Genomic DNA, 21018 nt, shown 5'->3' on the forward strand with positions numbered 1-21018 from the left:
TGCTCACGTACAAAATGCACACACTAAATGTATATTATACAGATACATGTGTGCCAGGCTGCCTGTACAGCCATACAAAGCCCTTCCCGTAGCTCGTTGGCCCGGGATACAACATGCAAGCAAGCTGAGAAAACACAAGGACCGTATGGGGACGCAGACCTCAATTTCAGTCATCTGAAATTGTCTTCATTTTAAGGGCATCAAAACACACCATGCCCCTAAGAAGCAAAGCCTCTTCCACTAGAAAACAGAGTTTTTCTGCTGACACCAGGGGAATCAAACCGAGACTCCTGAGGAACAGATACACGTTACCAAGGACTCACAACAAATGTTACAGCCACGTGTAAGAGTCCCAATGGGAAACATATAGCATTTGAAAGTTTTCCCTTGAGTTTTCAAGATACTAATTATAAAATACCAGAGCAGTGAGGCAGCTGGAGCAGATACAAGGTACGTGCTAAGAGAGGTGAAAGACTTAAAACATACTCACAGAGAAACTGGATAGAAATCACCTCTCTTGGTTTATGGTTTCTTACACTTAAAGAACATCTCTAGCCAAAAAATAGGCTCTCTCTTCTCCACAAGGAATGGGACGTGGACACCAGACAAGAAAACTCTGCTTCAGAATATCTTAGAAAAAACAAAATCTTTTTCAGATCATTCATACTTCTAGATTCTAAACAAAACTGAAGGAAACCTGAACTCCTCACAAAGAGCAGTGTAACCACCACCCCAATATCAGGGATATTTTACTGCCGTGCAACTTTAGAGTAATGTTAAGGCAACTGAGGAAAAAAAAAATATATTCAGAGTTTCAAACAGAGAGGACTTCTCATTTCTGTACACTTCAGTGGTTTGCCAATAATTCACCTAGTTTTACAGATAGGGTAGTAAAAGTCACGTCACCTGCTGCAGGCCACATGGCATGAGGAATTTGGATGCAGCATCCTTCAGTTTCCCATCAAAACTTCGTTTCTCCACTTCATATAAGCTGCATCTCCAATGTCTTTTCTAGTAACATGAAGAGAACAGCACTAACTGATGTCAAGCAGCATTTTAAAGCCTTTACATCTCAGGTATCAACTTGACAGGTGTATTTAATGTAAGGGATAATACAAGTTTTGCAGCAACAATCTTGAAAAGGAGAACTGAATAAAACGTGTGAGTCGAATGTGCTGGTACCTGGCCGCTCAGCCGAGTCATAAAGTGGCGTCCCAGCACACAGCCTTGCGGTATGGAGAAACCAAGATGTAGGAAAAGGACTGAGAATTTCTCAACCGAAGGCTTTAGCTGAAAAAGACCATTTCACCTGTGCTGTAAGCAGGTGTGTCCATTCACACCAGCTAATTTATGGAATACTGATGTCTTCTGGTGTACGTTGCCGGTGACCCCATCACCCCAGCCCTGCGCTATTGCCACTGCGGGCTCTGCTATCTTTGCCCGCGGGGGGAGGCAGCAGCGATAAGGAGGAGGTGGGGCGAGATTCAAGTCAGGGGAGTAAAGTGGCTAATTACTGCTTTGGACAGCAAGTAAAATAGTTACATAGATAAATACAGGACTTGTATTTTGACAACTTGTATTTTCAAGCAAAGAATTGTAAAATCATGGTATGCTTTTCAAGTTTCTAAAGAAGCGAAACATGACAAAAACTGAGACTGAACATAAGATTCAGTCTGAGTAAGACTAAGATTAAGGATGTGTTGAGTGTTAAGTGAGTCAACATCATTTTAATTTTCAAAAGGTTTACTGACCTCACATACACAGAGGAAAAACTACATAATAGCTATACAGTTAGGAGCAAAAGGTTGCTGATGCTTCAGTACAGTATTTTAGAAGTGCGTTTTTCAGATGCATGCTCCAGAAAGCATAAAACCCACTGTATTTAGAGAAATACCCAAATACTTCAAACTAAGCTTACATGGACATACCCTTTACAGTGCTTGTGTAAATGATAACAGACATGAATTCCAGTTTGGTTGTTGGATAATCTGTTTTCCATCCATGTAATACAATTAGCAACCAGTATGGAGTGGTGAAATGAGGGAACCAAGATGCCCTCTTTTCTCCCAGATCAAGGCACTTCATGAACATCAATTAGATGTTAATATCCCTGGGAGGCAAGCGTGACAAGTCTTATTAAGCCATTTTAAAGATTAGAACACTGAGTCACAGAGAGATTAAGAACTTCCTCAAAACCAACAGCAGAGTCAGAAGGGGGGCAGCTACACCCCAGCCGGGCCTGGCAGCACGAGACTGCACTGCTCCACCTTATGACAAGATTTAGAGTCTCTAAGGCAAAAAAACCACAAACAAACAAACAAAAAAAAAACCAACCAAGCCCAAAACATAAGTCCACACTCACGTGAAGTTTCCTGACCGTGCCAACGCGCCTCAGCTTTGACCTGCAGGAACCATCTTTAGATACAGGAATATAGTTTGGTTTCCACACTCAGATCGCATTTTGGCTGAAAGTATCAGCAAGGTTGCCAATTGTAAACGGTTTTTAAAGTCAACAGAGACCTCCAGATCTTTTCCGATAAGCTTGAGAGAGAACTTAAAACTTTTTGATGCTGGTTCAACCCTATAAGCCTAGGGGCAAATAAATCTACAATCATCAGTCTTCAAGCCAACCCACAGCCAACTATCTGAATTCGAGTCACATGCTGAATTTACACATTAAGAACGTAGTGAACATGACAAGACAATTACTATCATAGCTTAACACATACTTCAAAGCAAGCAAAGAGAAACCCAACAGATGCCATATTCAATTAGCCCAAAAGGTGAGCAGAGAAGGATGTTACGCTGATTAACACACTCATTAAGACGCGTCCAAACTAATAGCCCACTTCAGTGTTGTAACACGTTTGGAAAGCATTTTGCTGCCTTAATCGCAAGGTACTTACGAAGCCCAAGATTATTTTTACTTTTCCAGCGTCGCCCTCCGACACAGCACGAGAGGAGCGAGCCCACGGAGTTACCCTTCGTTGCCACGAACGCGCAGGGGACAGGTACAGCCCTCAGCCCCCACAGGGACACGGCCGGCAAGAACTGAAACGCGACGCGTAAAGCCCAGGCTGTCGGGCGCAGCGACCTGCCGCCCGCCCTGCCGCTCGCCAGCCGGTCAACCCTCCGCGCTCAGCCGCTCGCCAGCCGCCCGCGAAGGGAAACGCCGCGGCCCCGAGCGCCGCCACTTGCGGAAGGGACAGCCCGGCTCCGGGTGCCCTCACCCGCGGAGGGACCCTCCGGCCCCCCGCACCTGCTCCGCCCGCGGCCCCGCGCCCCCCGCCCCGCGGACCTACCGCTGGCGGCGGCGGCGCTCCGCATGCTGCCCGCGGCTCGGCTCGGCGCGGCGCGGCTCGGGGTGGGGCGGGGCCGGCGGGCCGGGGCGGGCGGGGGCGGGCCGGTCGCCCCAGCCCCGTGCGAGCCGCCGCCGGGCGTCCTTGCGTTCGAGCAAGGTGCATTTCCCCTCCGCCCCTAATCATGATTTTTTTATTATTATTATTTTTCTTTTTCCCACGCCCCCTCGTGGCTCGTCACGACCGGCCGTGCCCTGTGCCGGTGGGTGCCGACCCCCGGCTGGAGGCGGGGGCTCACCTGTGGCCGGGGTCCGGCCCTGAGCGGCCTCCCCCGCTGCCGCCCCGCGCTGCGACACCGTCGGGGCGACGGAGGAGATGCCACCTGGACACTGGGGAAGCGGGGTGTGTGTCAGCGCATCCGGCAGAGCGAGAAATAGGGAACTCAGAAACGATTCTTTTATCGTTCTGTATTTGGGGAAGCTTAAAGGTTGTCACGTATTCAGGAGATTTAAGAAGATGAAGCAAATTAAAAACCACTGGAAAGAACGTTCAAGATCGACAACTCATGTAGCTAACAGCACTTTTACACTACAACTCCTTGACTTTTATTAACAACACCTTGCTAACAGTACAAGTGAAGTTTTATAAAAAAAACAAACAATCAGGATTCACTTGAACTGCTGCAACATGAAGCCTAAAATGCTCCGCAGCTAAAGCTCCTATCTACCAACCTAAAAGTTTGTTAAAAACCTCAGCAGGCCTACATTTAGGTAACTTTAAATATTCATAAATATTTTGACATGTGCCACAGACACTACACCTTAAGTGACCTTGAAGAAGGCTGTGGCAGAAGAAGGGAGCGGGACCCTCATCTGATATGACATGAGCTACCTGACCTTTTTCACACTTGCCTGCTCTGAGCCAAACTTAAAGTTGCTTTGGAAAACATGGAGAGAAAACAAGTGTGAATGTGGCCCTATTTATCCATGCACAGCTGAATGTAACACAATCTCTAATGAGCCAGGCATTTAACCAACTCTAAAATAATTTGTCGACCTCAAGGTAAGCATTTTGTTGTGGAAAAGGCCTCTCATTTGGGTTGAAATTTGTCTTCTAGATTCTTGCATCGTGTTTGGCTGAACCCAACTTTTACTCAGTCATTAACTTTTGAACTGCAGTATGTTTATCTGCTTATTTAACTTTGGGAGATTAAATGTACTTTTTCCTCAAAGTGATAAAAGCTAGAATATAGAAATAATGGTGCATACCATTTCTCTGTTATCTAAAGGACTATCTTCTTTAGCAGCCTTGAGGAAAGCAAGAACAAGGAATGAGAAAATGCTCTTGGCGAACTTCCAGCACGAGTGATCTGTAGTTAGCAAAGGGGGATGTGCGTATGAAAGAAATAATATCTATATGATTTGTACAAAGTCTTCCCAGTTTCAGTCCACCATTGAGCACTACATGAAAGCAAGGTTCCTCCACAGAGAACCCAGAAAATACAAAGTCAAAAAGAATTTAACCCCTCCTGGGAAATAGTCCAAAACTTCCTTCTTTAGGAAAGACGTTCCTTCTTGGTTAGGAAAGATGCTTACAGCACTGGCCTCCCATATATCTCTTCACCTTTACTAGCTGTCCTCTGCCCTCCACTCCTCTCAGAAAAAGTTACTAAGTCCATAAAAAGATAACCTTCTCCTGCCAAGTCCTTCCAAAATTTTTATGCGCTCCCTAGGGAGACATGTCAGGGGCTGCATGAAGACCACCAGGGACCTTGCTGTTCTAATAAATATAATCAGGATATTTACCGTTTGTACTTAAGTATTTGAGCTTTGAAAATGGCCAAAAGATTAATGTATAGTTCACAATCACTGATCTTAACTGTTATCATAACCATCTTTTAAAATTATGTTTCATTAGATGTTACTTAACCAGAATTAAGAAATTCTTTATTCAGTCACACCTACCTCTCTCCAAAGGAAAACATAACTAAGATACAGTCTAATCACTCTGGGCTAAGATGAACACACTTCAGTAAAGATTAGATTAATAAACGCTAGTCAAGAACCACAAATTTGGCATTACATGTGGCTCTGTTGGCTACCCTAGCCTACCCTTGCTTCTGTGAAGCATGGGACACACAACCATAAAGGGAAATAGCAACTTCCCTGGGTGCTGTGCAGCAAGACCAAGCTCCCAACTCATTATTTTTAACAGTGCAGCTGCTTTGTAAATTTTTTTTTGTTGAGTCCTAGCCTGTTCTCGCCCGTTGAAAGGGTAGGAAAAAGGAATAAGAATAGCCCTTATGAAAGACAATCCAGCCTTATCAACTAGTGTAAAGCCATGCCTCCTAACTCCGCCGTAGGATGTCCATCCCCTCACTGTGGCTCATTATGTAGTGCTCCCTTTCCTGACATGTGCAAGCCTATCTATTCAAATTCTTGTAAATGTAATACTATCTACATATCCAACACAATAAAAGCCCTTCTTGTGGTATTTAAACAACCTGTCTGATCTTTTCTGATTATCTGTGGATTTCTTCAAAGTTAACTGAACTTTTTTATACAAGAGATGGTCTGGTTGTTGTGTTGCAGCCTGGGTCTCAGGCGACCACGCTGAACTCCCTCCTCCGCCCCTCATGTCCTTTATGACTTTGAGAATTCACGTTAACATGGTGTATATCAGTTCGTGATCTATAGGGTGAAAGTAGTAAGACTTCTTTACCTTATGGGGGCTTATGAGGGTGAAACCCTCAGATGAGCATAAAACCTTGACGTTCTACTACATCACACGAAAGGCCATTATGGGTAGCATTTTCCTGCTCTTGGTTTGAAGTTTGTCATCATATTCAGCTCCGGTGAGAATCAGTGGTTAAATACAAATTTTCATATTCTCTTCCTGCAGTAATGCTTTTTGTTTTAAATTAACATATAAAGCCATTAGAGTGGCTCTCCTAAAGGAATTTTGCTTTATAGATTGCGGAAAAGAAAATAGATCTGAAGAAAGGAAACTGAATTCTTTATGTGGGAGCATATAATTTTCCTGGAGCCTGGAATAGCTGGATTTTCTTACCACATGTGCAGGAAATAACCCTTCCTACTAGATCCTGAATGTATCACATAATACTCCTAGCATTTAATGGAACTATTGTAGTGAGAGACACCTTCTGAGCAACATTTCTGTTCAAGTTTCTAAACACATTAACAGATTTATACATGTCTATTGAAGAACAGTTCAAAACACTTTGGTTCATTGGTAAATAATGAATATTTAAACTATTCCACAGGATCCTTTTTTCTTCATTAAAAACCTAGGCAGAAGTACAAACAAAACACACCTAGCTAATTTTGTAGCCCTCTTCCCACAGATGACTACAGGTTCATTTGTTAGGGAAGTTTGGGGATGGGTCCTTCATCACCCTACCTTCCTCATATTAGCAATTTCTCACACACTCACTGCTTGTGCTGCAGTAACAGTAGTAGGGCTCTCCCACATTGGCACACAACTGCCAGGATTTGTATTTGCGCTGTGTTGCCTCTACCCTTTAAGAGGGCAAGCTCTAACAAACTCTCCCACAGCACACCTGGCCAGTTGGTAACATTAGTCCTTCTTTCTTCAACACAAATATTCTTTTGTTTGGGTTTTGGGCATGGGTGGGGGTGGGATTTATTTTTTTTTTAGTTTTTTTTTTCCCTTATGTGAATTTTTTCTCTGTTACTTGAACAAAAAAGGAGATAGACCATATCTGATGCAGGTTACTGACACAAATCTAGGAAATTTTCACTCTTTGGATCACATGTCTTCGCTGGTTAAATCTCCCTGAAGCTAAAAAGGATTTTACTGATGTGAAATTTCTAATAATACACCAAATCTGAGCACCGGATGATCTCTTGCTCCCAGTATCATTCAATATTAACTGATTCATTACCTAAGACACTTTGATAACTGCAGTCTCACATAGAGAGTACCCAGTTTGCCAGAACCAGCCTCTTCAAAAACTTCATTTCACAAATCAAAAAATTCCTTATTTGAAGGCAGAAGAAATGAGCCTCATGCTCTGTAGGATAACTCTCATTTTAGTAAGGCATAAAATTATAGTCCCATATAAGTGACATCTCAGTGTTATTTTACTTTGTGTAAGGGATAATGTCAGCTTTGGTGATGTTGTAATTATAAATCATGGAAACATTTTTTGAGTTCTGAAAAGCAACAACCAGAACCTTAAAAAGTTTGAAACTTCTCCTGGGGCACATATCATTTTGTAAAGTATATTTGAATTTTGAAAAGATTTGACAGATAATCAAATAAGGTGGACATTATGAAAGGTACAATAAATCATTATTATAAATAGTTGCCTTTTTTTCCCCCCCCCCGTCCTTGTTGTAAACAGTCTTTTAGTCAGCTGTTAAAAGATTTAGTCTTCCACAGGGACATATTTGGATATTTTCCCTAAGGAATATCATAATTATTGCACTAAAAGTCTTCATTTTAGTAATGCTAAGTTGTCAGTGCCCTAAGGGCTTTATTCCACAGGTATTTTATATTTTCATTTCTGACATTTGGGTTTGTGTGCTCAGATACAGTTTTGATTCTGCTTTGATTTGCAGGAGTCACTACTCTGTGAAATACATACAAGAAAATATCAAAGGCATAGAGCTACTTGGTGAAATAAATGTCAACATCTCACTGACTTCAGAGAGAAAAGGATCAAGTAATTAAACATTGTTTTGCAGGGATTCCAAAAGGCTTCGGATCAGGCCTCATTTTCCTAGCTAGTACTTGCAGCTTTGCTGCTTTGGATTCTGCTGACAAACGACTCTCTGTAAAACTAACCGACCAAGCTCAACAAAGCTGATAAGATTTCCTTCCTGCACCGCTGTGCTAACACCTTCCCTGAAAACGGACTCTGACTTTGGTCATACTTGATTTCAGATTAAGACTTTGCAGAGCAAAGTGAAACTTAAATGTCAGCTAAAGTGATAAAGAAATTTAAGTTAACACACAGTCTTTCAAGCCAAATGATTACGGGCTGTGTACAGCTGGTAAATAGATTCTGCTTTGTTAGGGTGCTAAAACAGCTGCATGAGCCGGTAACTGTCAGCTGCTTAAAGGATGTCACATTGCAAAATAGACGGCTAATTTGCTTCAGATTATATCAGGGGGAAAATATAGTGATCTGTGATAGAGATGCTGGGGAAATTTTCTGAAAAAAAAACCCCAAAACCAACAAAACCAACAAAAGAGACTTGTGTATTTAGCAAATACCTTCATTAAAGTAGTTCCTAGAGTGACTCTCAGTGAATGAAGGGAATCTTCTGTAAATGCTTAATACAAATTAACCATTCTGTATGTGTTGTCAGCAAGAACCTGACATTATTTCTTGTCTGTGGGAAACCTTCTGTCAGAGACAAAGATCACTTTCCAGATGCTTTGATGTTAGCATATTAAATCTTAGCAGAGACTTTATTTAATTAAATGTTATTTATGTTTTGTGGGTGTTACTGAACAAAGTCTTCCCTGAGTGTCATTAATGGAAGAATGACAGATAGTTTGAACCAGTGAGGACCATCATGATAAGTCTAAGTGCAGAGATAGTCTCTGGTGATATTTTAGGGAAATTACTTTTTTCTCAGACAGCTGAACACTCAGACGTACTTGCCTAGCTCAAGCATGAAACCACACCACTTCTAATTGCCATGCTTCCGGTTTCACAGATTCTCATTCTTCATTTTTAAGTTAAACACTTCTGGTTAGTCTGTGCTATTGTAATTGTTAATAATGAATATGATTCCATATGCAGGAGCAAACCCATGTTTGAAGTTTACTGCTAAATCTCTTTTTTCTCATTCTCAGGGAAGTAGGTACTTTCTTTGGCAATTCCAGAGTTTGCTTGGGAGATTCTAGTGACTGATCATTTACTGTGCTGCATTATGCTGTATTAGAGAAGAGATGACCTCACTTCCCATGCTTAGCCAGGAAGGAATGGCTGGGAAGAAGATGTAGTCTTTTTTTTTTTAAATTATCTAACACAAATGTTTCTAACTTGCTCTATGGAGATAATAGAAAACAATCAGCAACTGCTGGGTATCATCTTTGTCTGTTATACATTATTGTCTGTCTCGATGGCATAAAATAAATAAATTATATGTATTCAACCCCCCTTTGTTTAAAAAATAAGGTTGCTAAGAAACATGAGTTAAACATTTCTAATGCCATTTACAACCAGCATTTATATAAAAACATGAAACGTAGCCATGATGCACTTGGAGACTATTACAGCGGAACTGAAATGCAAACTCGTGGTCTGGGCAAAGAAGAACAAATGTGAATTTTACTGTCATGTCATAATTAGGACTCTGGCCAATGTAAAATTACAACTGCTAAAGTTCCTTTCCATGTTCTGGATTCTGTAGGAAATGTCAATTAATGTCACTGACATTTTTACACTCAGTTTTACTTTCTTCAAGGTAATGTTGATATGGCTTTCCAAAGGATACTATGTACACTCAGTAAGAGTGGAATAATTAAGAACCTCTAGAGTTCCACAGAAATTGTGCATATTATGGTTATATATAGTTGAGCAAGAAAAGTGTTAAATGCATATAAAAATTTGGTTTACCTGTAGGTTTGCATTTCAATCTGATTTATATGTGTTACAAATATTTGCATATATAAACTTTGTTCAAAATTACTGGGTTATCATGGTTCAGGAGGTAAGTGATTATGCTCAATGAAATATGCATATTGACATTTTTCACTACTATGCTTATTGGTAAGAAAAAAAATTTTATCCAGCCTCCTACCTTTCACTGGAGTCAATCGTATGCTCGTTTAGAGCCATCATCAACTTTTCTTCTGACCTCACTCAACTGCAAAAGTCAAAAAAAAAAGACCGAGACATCTGTAAAAAGCAAGGATTCTGCAGTCCTCACCAGGGGCCAAATAGCAGCACAGCAACACAACTGCTAAAGCTAAAGCTATTCATGGCATTGATAGCTACCCACCATACAGGCGCAGAAGAGACTTTTTCGTAAACCTGGTGCTATAAATTTGTGAGTTACAGGTCTCCAATCACTACCTTAACACTAGGAAAATTATCCTCAAAAGACTGGAATTCTTTCTGGGCAAAAATTACAACAGTGTTCTCAAACTGCTACTCAGGAATATTCTTGAAAGTTTAATTGCTTTTTAACTACCCACTGCCACTTCAGTTTTTTATTTTACATCCAGCTACAGCAGCACTGAAGATTTCTCTTTCTTATCTGATCACAGAAAAAAAGCAGCTTATTCCTGTTTCCACCCTTTTCATTCCTGGTTTCTTAAATGGGGCCTAAAGCCATTTACCTCTTTAACCTTATGTGATAATTATGTTATTCAAGCTTAGTCAACTTCAGTTTTCCCAGTTAAACTGGACCCTTTCCAGCATTGTCAGTTTTCCATAAATGTATCGGGAAGAGCTCAGCCTTACGCAATGCCTCCGCTCCCAGAGGCAGGCCATGCGCAGACATCAGTGCTACCGAAACCCATCTGCCAAACTCAAAGTGGCTCAGGAGGACACAACCCTCTTCAACGCTGCTTATGAGAGGGAAGACAAGTGCTATAGCCCACCTGGCACAGCAAATGAGGTTTTACGGCAAGCATTTGACACGCTGAGACCATGTGTGGAATAAGGCCATGGTCATTCTCCTCCCTGCCATAAGCTTTGGAGATTTCAAAGATGTTGCAGGTAATTCAGCCCCTACTGCCTCCTGCCCCTGAGATGGCAGGCTTTGCAGCACCACGTTTCCTACCGCCACTTGGCTGTTGGCTTGGCTCTTGACAGAGAGGTGCCACCTCATGGATTGCCACCAGCTCCCAGGGTAACACTAAAGCTTGTTGAACAGCCTCCTTTCTGTTGCTTGGGTTTTCTTACTTCACGTGATCTCACTGGATCACAGCACAAGCAATATTGTTCCTGACAACCTGTAAAATATTTTTACAAACTCCATAATTTAGTATTTGAACATGTCATGTTAGCAACTTTAAACAAACAAGCGTAGCTTAAAGAGACCTTTTTAGAGTTGCACCATCTGCCAATAGCTTTCCAGTCCCAGTGCCAGCATAAAAAAAAAAAGGTATTCTTTAATTAAAAAAAAAAAAAGGTCCTGTGCATTTGCAAATTTGTCAACAGAGCAGTTGGCATCCTTCCACCCTTCCTGCTCGTGCATACCCAGTGTTTGAAATATCAGATTTCAGCTGGTGAAGGAGGAGCCTGAACACACAGAGCAAAAACCACTTTGAACTCTCTGGAATGGCAACAGCAGCACTCTGGGAGAAAACAAAGCCTGGGCACAAGTGCGCTTTCACAACAGCTGAAATAAAGACACCTAACAACTGCCACATTCCCAGAGGAAATCCTGTTGAGCAGAAACTTAGTCCACCAGCTTGCTGTATGATTGCTCCATGTTGTTCAGAGAACTGGCATTTCTTTCAAGTGCCCTTCATAGGTTATTTAAAATTCATACATGGGATTGGCCTGTGAAACTCAGCACAACTGAAAAGTCTTCTTTTGCCATTCAACCTTCCTGAGTTGAAAGCACTTCTTTCTGCATGTGAAGTGCTTCTTTTAGCTATATTACAACCGTGCAATTTCTTAATGAGCAGCAATTATGCTGCTCTTTCAAGATATGCATCTGTCATCACCCATTTACCAACATACTGTTTATCAATGTATAAGCTAAAGACTAGAATGTGTTTTCAGTATTAAAAAAAGTCAAATTTGAAGTAACCCCACAGGATTCAAATGCTTTCTCTATTTACAGTAGTGCAATACTTCCTGGTGACCTAGACATCACTGTCTGCCCTTTTCACGGTCAACCACACAGCCAAGTATTTTGTGTCAGACAGTAAACAAAAGTTTACATATACATTGATAACTCCTATTAAATGTCAATAAAATACAACCTCTGTCTAAGATACTGCTTTGGAGAATGGCTTACTGTCAAACTTTACAGATGAAACTTCCTTATTAAAAAAAAGTTCTGCATTTGAAGAAAACTTCCGTCTTTAAATTAATTGAATTTAATGGCTGGTTTCTTTCATGAGCCCTGCCACTTCTCTTATCATTTACTCCAGGCAGTGATAGAGTAGGATTATTTTTTTTAGTGTACAGTAGTAGGATTTTAGCCAACACGTACATTTCACTGTGAGCTCATGGGCAGAAAGCTTATATATATTTTTTTATTTCACAATATACCCAGATGTTGGAAACTTGCCCACTCTTGCCTTCTGTTTTGCTTAAAACATTAGTCTACAAAGCATCAATAAGCATCTTAAACTAAACTAATGTCTGCATGTCATTATTTATAAATGTGTAGGTGCTTGCCTGGAGGCAAAAGAACCCATAATACTGCTACCATTTACTGTTATTTATATTTAGCTTTTTCTTTTTTAGTGAGGGTTTTCCTGCAGCATTTTTTTCTTTCAGGTTTCCATTCGGCCTGCCCTTGGTACTGTACACAGGACCATTTTCATCCTAGCAGCTCTGTACACTGGCCAAAGAAGGTCAGCTGAGAACAAGGGGTTGGAGCATGTCCCAGGGCCTGTCTGGGATGTATTACTAGCACTTCTGTGGACAAATATGCAAAGTTTAATGAAGTCAGTGGAAAGATTCCCACTGGCTTTGGTTAGCTTTGGATCCGGCTATAAATTAGGAAAGTTTGATTTTAGTTCCATTACTTGTCCACAATATTTTCTTCCTGTGTTAACAATATACCTCCTCTTTAAACAGTGACAGAGCTGCTCTTTTCAGTCAAATGATCGGTTTGTCAGTAAGTTGCACTGTAATATGACCAGATAGGGATCCTAAGATCACTGCTAACTGGAGGGGCAAAAAAAAGATGCTTTTCCTGGTTTTGTGGACAAAGTAATTGACTTCAAGGGAACCATACAGTGTCCTCTTATGCTTTGTATTCAGCATGTGATAAAATACTGTTCTGAAATGTGGGAGTAGCTGTTATCCTACCTTTCCAGAAGAACAAAGTGAAGAAAAATCACAGTCCTAGGAAAAACCGGGGAAGTTATAGGAAAACTTGTTTAAGGTGACTCATTAATTTAACAATGGCAGAAGCACTATTAATGCAGGAATTCCTAGCTTCTGTGTCCCATTCCTTGCTCCCTCCGTATGTATGATGTATGACATATACATACTGTTTCACAGAAAAAAGCACATAGGAGGTGCACAGTAAATCAGGATTTTGTCAGTTTAACAAGGGTAAGTTGAAAGAAATATGTGTTCTTGGAATCAAAAGCACAGGCTCCAAAAACAAGAGGGCAGCTATCAAGGCAGTTTATTTTGACGTTTAAAAGTGATTACAGTCCCCACACATTCGTGTGAGTAAGATAAAGATGTAAAGAAAGAATATTTAGTAATAAAGTTGTTTTTTTTAAAAGGAATAAAATTTTCCATTAAAAATACTGGTCTTGTACAACAGACAACATCTATGCATGTCATGTATCAATAGAATCTGCTTTCTGAGAATTATTTTCTCTCAGAACATATTCTATTTATAAACCCCCTTAAGCCTTTTGCAGTATGTTTCCTGTTCAGACATACCACTTAATCACCAGAAAATGACTCAGCCAATCAGTCCAGGCACTTCCCAAATACAGGATTCAAAACTAGTGAGAAAATAATGAACACGCTCAAAACTTGACTGAGAAGTCAAAATACTGTTTAAATTGATTCTTTTTTTCTAGGTAAGGAATATGTTAGAAATTGTTCACCTTGTCATTGGAAGGCACTTGTTCAGCAGAATAAGAATAAGAATAAGAATAAGAATAAGAATAAGAATAAGAATAAGAATAAGAATAAGAATAAGAATAAGAATAAGAATATTTTGCTCATTCATTCACTCTGAAATGCTTTCTATGTCTGTAATTACCACAATATTATATTTCAAAAGCAAACAGGCTTATAATCAAGATTTGAAACATGGATAACTCTCCTGCTGCACTTCTTTGGTTTGGGGTGGGCATTGCTATGAAGAAATACTTTATCTTTTTAGCTTGCATAAAAAAACTATCTTGGAAACACAAAGACATAACTGGCTAAAATTGCCATTTTCAATTTACTTATTTACTAACTCACTAATTTCTCATATCTAGAATATCAGAGGTCTTGTTACATATTCTATGCACAAAAATAAATGCTGTTTAAATATTCATCCATAAACATCATCCAGCATATTTGTCTGCAAAAAAAAATTAGAGATGGAACTGGAATACAGAGCACAAGCAATCTCCGTTCTCCTTTCACAAGGAGAAGCATTATCAAAAACTAAAACTAAGAATGGAGTTTCATCCTAAAACATTAATTGCTGCATAACTACTATCTGCATGATTCATCATGGAAACAGCCACAGAATTTCTTCCGCAGTCCACAGCAAAAGAAGAGCAGTAGAAGTATTTTCTTTTGTCCAGATTTAAAAGCACCAAATTTCTGGCATTTCAGCCACTTAGTTTAAAGGCAGCCCCACCTAATCTGTTGTCCTAATCTGTATGCACCAACAAACTCCCAAAATATTCCTGACTGTCTGGAATATCCCAAGGGACATAATCTGCAAATAAATCTCAAATCTGTAGCAATTTATAAATAGTACCATAGAAGTAATAGTATTTTGCATTACAAAGAACAGGTTTTTATTTTGGGGAGTTGAATCTTACCCTGTTTCGCAGCTGTGGATGTCGTGGCTTAAGGAAATAAATGCTCAAAGCGCAAGTCAACAGCCAGGCTGAGAATGGAATTGACATATTTCTACCTCTAGTCATAATTTTCACCCTCACAGTCTATCCACCAAACACTTGCCTCCATTATTTTCAGTTGCAATTAGGGAGCAGGAAGCTATGGAAATTACACCCAAGTAACATCATTGATTCAGAATCTATCTTTTAGATAACAGCTTCTTTTCTTTTCTGTTATTGTTTCAGATACTTCCCAAATCTGAGGCAGGAAGGAATAATCACTTATGGTTTATGAGACCTTGGTCTATTAAGCAGAATACCCATGGTCCACAGCAAAAAAAAATCATCATTTGATATTTATTTCCATTTTTTTTCAGAGAGAATAACCAGTCTTTCTCTAATCCCAGTGGTTTCTTTCAAGCAGACTTTTAAAACAGGTTGGAAGTGACAGAGGAACATGTTAAATATCTACACACAAGAGAGGACTTTTGAAACGAAACTTATTTCATATTAACTAAGCTAACTTCATATTAAGAGTCTTAATATGCCGTTTATGGGTACATGGATGGCATGGCAATATATGCCCCCATCCTGAACTGATCTGACTCCATGCCAAAAGTGGTCGGAAAAGTAAGAATGCCATATCGTCTGACAGACAATGTCATTCTGATAAACGTCTGAGGTCACATTCCAATGCTATCATTGCTGGCCTTTCATCTGCAGAAGCTGTTCTCTCACTTTCACAGCCAGCAGTACAGCGAAGTGACTCAAAAGCAGCTGAAAAACATACAAGGATAACTACCATAGAAACATCAGGGAAAAAATCAAAACACTAGAATGCGTTCAGCTACAAATGCACCTTCAAATGTGTGAACATATATTCCTACTCAAAGTTTTGTTCAAAGTGTCTACCTTTCTACATCACTACATGCTTACTGTGTGTTCAGTATGGAAAACTGACAGAAGGTGTGAACAATAAACCAGCGCTTACAAAAACTTTCTGTATCTCAGTATCTGTAAAATGTCATGATTTCTCCCATCTCTGAATGGCATTTCAGGTTCCACATTTCAAGTGATATTATTATGGTAATAATGAAGCTGCTTGTCAACACTGCAAAATCTAGACGTGCTTTTCTAAGTCTTCACTGTTAATCAGGGGAAAAAATAAGGTTCTTAGGTAAGATATGCCTACCTTCCCACTTTTTTCTGAGCCGGAGTTCTTTCAACTGGTCCTATAAGGGACAGGGTAACCTCGACTTCTCCTGAAAAATGAACATTTTTATAGCTCTATGCTATGCATGTATTTACTGGAATAAATAGGAAAGAGAGATGGGTCTGCAATGTCACCACAAGTTTTCCTGCTGACCCAGGGAGAGTACTTATGACCCTCGCCCTATAGCTGCAAGAAGCTTTGATTTAAAAATTTGTTTTAAAATAGATTTGGACAACTGCCTAAGTCTGAATGCCTGTGGCTGTGTTCTGCAACAGAGGGGAAAGAGGGAAAGAAGAAGGGAAGAAGAGGGAAAGAGGGAGGAAACCGGATTAAAAAGAAAACTCCCTACATAAACATAGGTAAAATAACTAAACAGAGACCTTGTCAAACTCCATCTCCTTTAAAGTTATTAGGTAATAAGGATCTGAAAATACATGCAAGTCAGCCAAAGTATGATTAAACAGTTCAACAGTGTACCTTTTATTTAAAAAAAATTCATTATGCAAATGCAGGTTTTAGATTAGATGAAGTGAAATAAGATGTGTACGGTACAGAACAAAAAGTAAACTAATACTGGGCACCAGTATTACTTCCAAGGCTTTGTGTTCTTAAACAACTCCTTCACCCTCTTCTGTGGAGGGTAACTTGCTTAGTTTCTCCTTTCCACCTTCCCCCATACTCTGATATGGTAAATTCAGAAGTGGATGCAAAGAGCAAACCAGCCAGAGTTCAGCTTTGTCACATCCCATCCATAGGTGTACCTTTCCAGGGAGGTCACAAAAGCAAACTTATCAACACAAGGCAAATTAAGACACACAACTGCTATTGATGTATCTCCAGTCAGATACAGCAATAAAAACAAACACAAAGGTGTAATACATCAGTTGGCCTTTGGTTAAGAAACGCTCAAGATGCAAGAATCCATCAATTATACCAGAAATAGTTCCAAAAGAAGGACCAACACCATGTACTCAGAGGTTCTTATGTAGTAAACTGGGAAACTTGTCACCATAGGCCGCTCAGGAGGAAGAGAAGACTTCCCAAAGTGACAAGTCAGACTAAAGCTTCTTCCCTAACTTGGCCCTGAAAACGTCTCGCTAGCCCCAGAGGGAACTCTGTCCCCTAACCTGAAGGGATGCAGCATCAGCACATTTTTGCACATACAAAAAATTCACAAGACTAAGACCTATTTAGCTTCATCCCACTTCCCATGACTTCAGTGGTGCAGGATCAGACTTGTATCTGAGTGATAAGAAAATAACTTAATTTCTTACAACAAATTATAACTATATTCTTCAATGCTCTTTTCAGGCAGTGCTCACATATGACAAAAAGGTAAGGCTGTAGATAGCACATAAGTGATTTCTAAACTCAGTTACATCCTGTCGGCTAGGACTTACTACTCCCCCAGACACAGCACCTCAGCTGACAATAATGCCATTGGCATGCACAGTAAGTTGATAATCTTAAATCACACTTTTTATTGAAACTGAACATTAAAGCACTCAAAGTATTGGCTTATTTTAAAACTATTCACCACCTTCACTGGTTCTGATAAACTTCTGTGTGAATTGTTGTATGTGTACGTGGAAATAGAAAATAACAGGAATGAGGCCATATCTTCTCCTATTTCAACACATGTTGAATATACTCTTGATAGCAGAGGTTACTAATAATCAGAAGGAAAATAGGATTCAAAGGAAGATATATACACAGATTAAGATCTGAGTAACTTTATCATTTAACTTGACTTCCTATCTAACATGGGCTGTTAATTTTAAACCATATATTTTCTGCTTGCATTATAGTGCCCATTTTAGAAATATTTTAGTCTTTATTAAAAAGGGCTCAAGTATTAAAGAAGCTTCTGCATACCAAATAAGATTGCACCAAGAACTAGCTTGCCTCAGAATAAAAAAACTGATGCTGCAGGTTATTTGTGGCTTGAATGTATCTAGTTTCTGCCTCCAAATTTAGGGTGTTTCTTCTGCTGGATTATAGAACTGACAGTCACCTTGCCTTTACTTGTGGGCTGTGATAAATGCTAACTCTTGGATTAAACAAATAAATTAGCCTTTGCTGGACTCTTCTTCCATAAGCACTAGCTGTTAATATTCAAACACGTATTATGCAAGTGATCATGCCTTATCAAATTATTCAAGTCAGGTTTTATAAGTGACTTGGAGTCATCAGCATTTTCCGTGTTGACGCTGATAAAAACATGGCATTTCACCAGAGCAAGAACAAATTCTTGGGAGTACCAGAAATAATTCAAGCTAACTAATCTTCTGTTATAACCACTTTCTCAGCCTGTCAATTAACTAGCTATTTAATATTGCATTTATCCCTTTCTTTTGTTTGTTTTTTTTTAATCAGAATGCCCAATGTCCTTAGGATGATTGATATTGGATCAACAAAGGTATGTTTATTAGCCACGCTTACAAATGCCCATTCAATGTCCATTGCCAAGCTCTGTAACCCATAAAACTATTTCAATTGGTATTAATTATGTTACCATCAATTATTTGTTTTCTTATTGCGATCCAGCTCAGATTTTCTCTGATTTTGCCTCTAGCAGTCTTAGAGTAATTACTCTGAAGTTCATGATCCATACCTTTTCCCAGTTTAAATATTGGTACTTCATCTATTCTTAGTCTGTTGTATCCTACAATTTGGTATAAATGCTACTTGATCAAAAATTCTTTAACCGTCCCAGTTATATCCTGTGAAATACTGGACTACAATCAAAGCTGTAAACGTATCTTTATATGCAATAAATTAAAAGTAGGAATTTAAGAGGGACACGTCATCACACAATGCAAAGAACCAATAACAAAACAACGTGACTTGAAAGTTTAAAAAGATTATAAAATTCTGCTAGGTCAATATATTGACCTAAGAAAACCTTTTAATAGCAGTGTCTGGGCAGGAAGTTTGGCAGGAATCACAGTAATCCAGTCCGCAGTAAATAAAGGTGTGGGCAAGTTTCAAAACATCTCGGGTGCTGACAGGGTCAAAGCCTAGTGCTCTTCTACAAATGGTAAAAAGAAAATGTTCAAATGCTTGAAATACTGTTCTCAAATGGGAAGATTCAAAAATAACACAACAGGCTGAATCGGAAATGATACAGTAGCTGAAAAGTAATTCCATATAAAGAAAAAAGTAAAATCAGTAAATTCAGTAAGTGGTTATATTTAGAAGGTCTTCGTGCCAACTTTTTTTCTGGTAATGAGTTGTTGCCAACCCTCCTCCTTCTAAAGATAAATAACATCAAACAGGCATCTTTTTGGTCATGCGAAACAAGCACAAAGATGGCCAAGACTTAGCAGAAAAAGATAGCGAAAGGCTGCTCTGGATCATACATGGTAGCTATGCAAGGGATGAAAACCTGATTTCATGTATTTCTATGGCAGAGTTAGATCAATCAGAAGAAATTATTTCATTCACAGAGCTGAACTTGACTCTCGGACAGTAAGTCCAGGTTTATACTGGCCCCAAGCCCATTCACCCTAGAACAAACAAACATGACCCTAAACAAAAACCAGAACAAAAGCACAACAAATAACATTTGACTTTGAAAAGTCGCAGAAATGTTCTGCCTTTTATGAAGAATTTAAATCTTCCAGTAACTTGCAGTTATTATTCTAAAAGCTTTTTCTGAGTTAAGCCATATTCTTGTCCCATGGATAGATTTTGTTCCTATACTTTCTTTATACAGAGGGACCGAGTGGATTGGAAGTCACGACACTTATTCATGTGGGAGAACACTGTCATCTGGGGGGTAAGTATTCTTCTTATCCCAAACATGGCAGACTAATATGCCAGAATCAGTAACATATTGAACAAAATCCAGCTTGTGAAGAAAGCCATTTGTAAAACAAACAAACAAACAGAACAGCTGTGATACATGCATGACAGGACAGAATTTTTTTTTCTCTACGAAGCAATAGAACAGAGCTGTGTCAGCAGGAGATCCTAAATTTAAACTAAGCAGCATCAGGTTTCAGAAATGCACCAAAACCACCTATAGCTCAGTAGTTATTTGGACTTTTGGATCTGTAGCTGCATTTGAAAGAAAGATGCTTATGGAGAGAAAATGTACTGAGTTTTAATTGCAGTTCCCATCTGGGTGAACTTGTTGTCTTCTCTCGTCTTCAACGGGATGTGAAAGTATTTAGAAATGTTTCTTCTGTGTGAGGAAGACCTTACTCATGTGATTACTGGGTTAAGAAGTACAGATTAATGATTGTAAAGTGCTTTGAAATCCTGAGATGAAAGGTATTATGCAAGAATGATGATTTTATTCCATCTAATATCAGTTTGTTCATGATGATGTCATGTAATGAGAAAGGAAGTATTCTTAAGCTTGGTGCTCAGATCTGGCAAGGAAACTTGTATTCTGGCTGCAACAAATTTTCCATGTCCATGTGGCATAGCTACATCATAGACCTTCACCTTCTTCACCACAAAATAGAAGTGATAATACTGCTTTCTTCTCCGCCCCGCCTCCCCCGCAGTGTTCTTAAGCAAAAATAAAGCATGTTTGTGATGGGTACAAAGATGCTTGGATGGAATGGCCATATAACACATGGTAACAGGACTATCGTCATATCAGACAAGATAACATAATTTCTGTAGTCCTGACATAAATTGCAAACCAAGTGGGGAAAAAGGAATACCTTTTTTTGTGTGTGTACATAAAGCATAAAGTCTTCCAGTCTAGCATGTTGTCTACTTTTCCTGGGCCTCTGGCCTTTTTGGTTCATTAGCAGATTTCTCACACGCAGA

General features: G+C 39.5%; 1 protein-coding gene across 13 annotated transcripts in view; it reads right to left on the minus strand.

Annotated features, from left to right (window-relative positions):
* Window positions 1-21018, minus strand: part of MICAL2 (microtubule associated monooxygenase, calponin and LIM domain containing 2) — a 162700-nt gene that overhangs the window by 130483 nt on the left and 11199 nt on the right. For 9 of the 13 annotated variants that reach the window (XM_063331407.1, XM_063331406.1, XM_063331405.1 and 6 more), the window contains exon 2: window positions 10100-10165. The exons of 1 other annotated variant lie outside the window; for it this stretch is intronic. The gene's annotated coding sequence lies outside the window, so the exon portion shown is untranslated. Of the gene's footprint in view, window positions 1-2906; window positions 3174-3302; window positions 3373-10099; window positions 10166-21018 lie in introns of those variants that run through there. 3 more of the 13 variants (XM_063331408.1, XM_063331396.1, XM_063331397.1) reach the window with 2 other exon arrangements.

This window comes from Chroicocephalus ridibundus, chromosome 4 (genome assembly GCF_963924245.1).
Source record: "Chroicocephalus ridibundus chromosome 4, bChrRid1.1, whole genome shotgun sequence".
Classification (NCBI taxonomy): domain Eukaryota; kingdom Metazoa; phylum Chordata; class Aves; order Charadriiformes; family Laridae; genus Chroicocephalus; species Chroicocephalus ridibundus.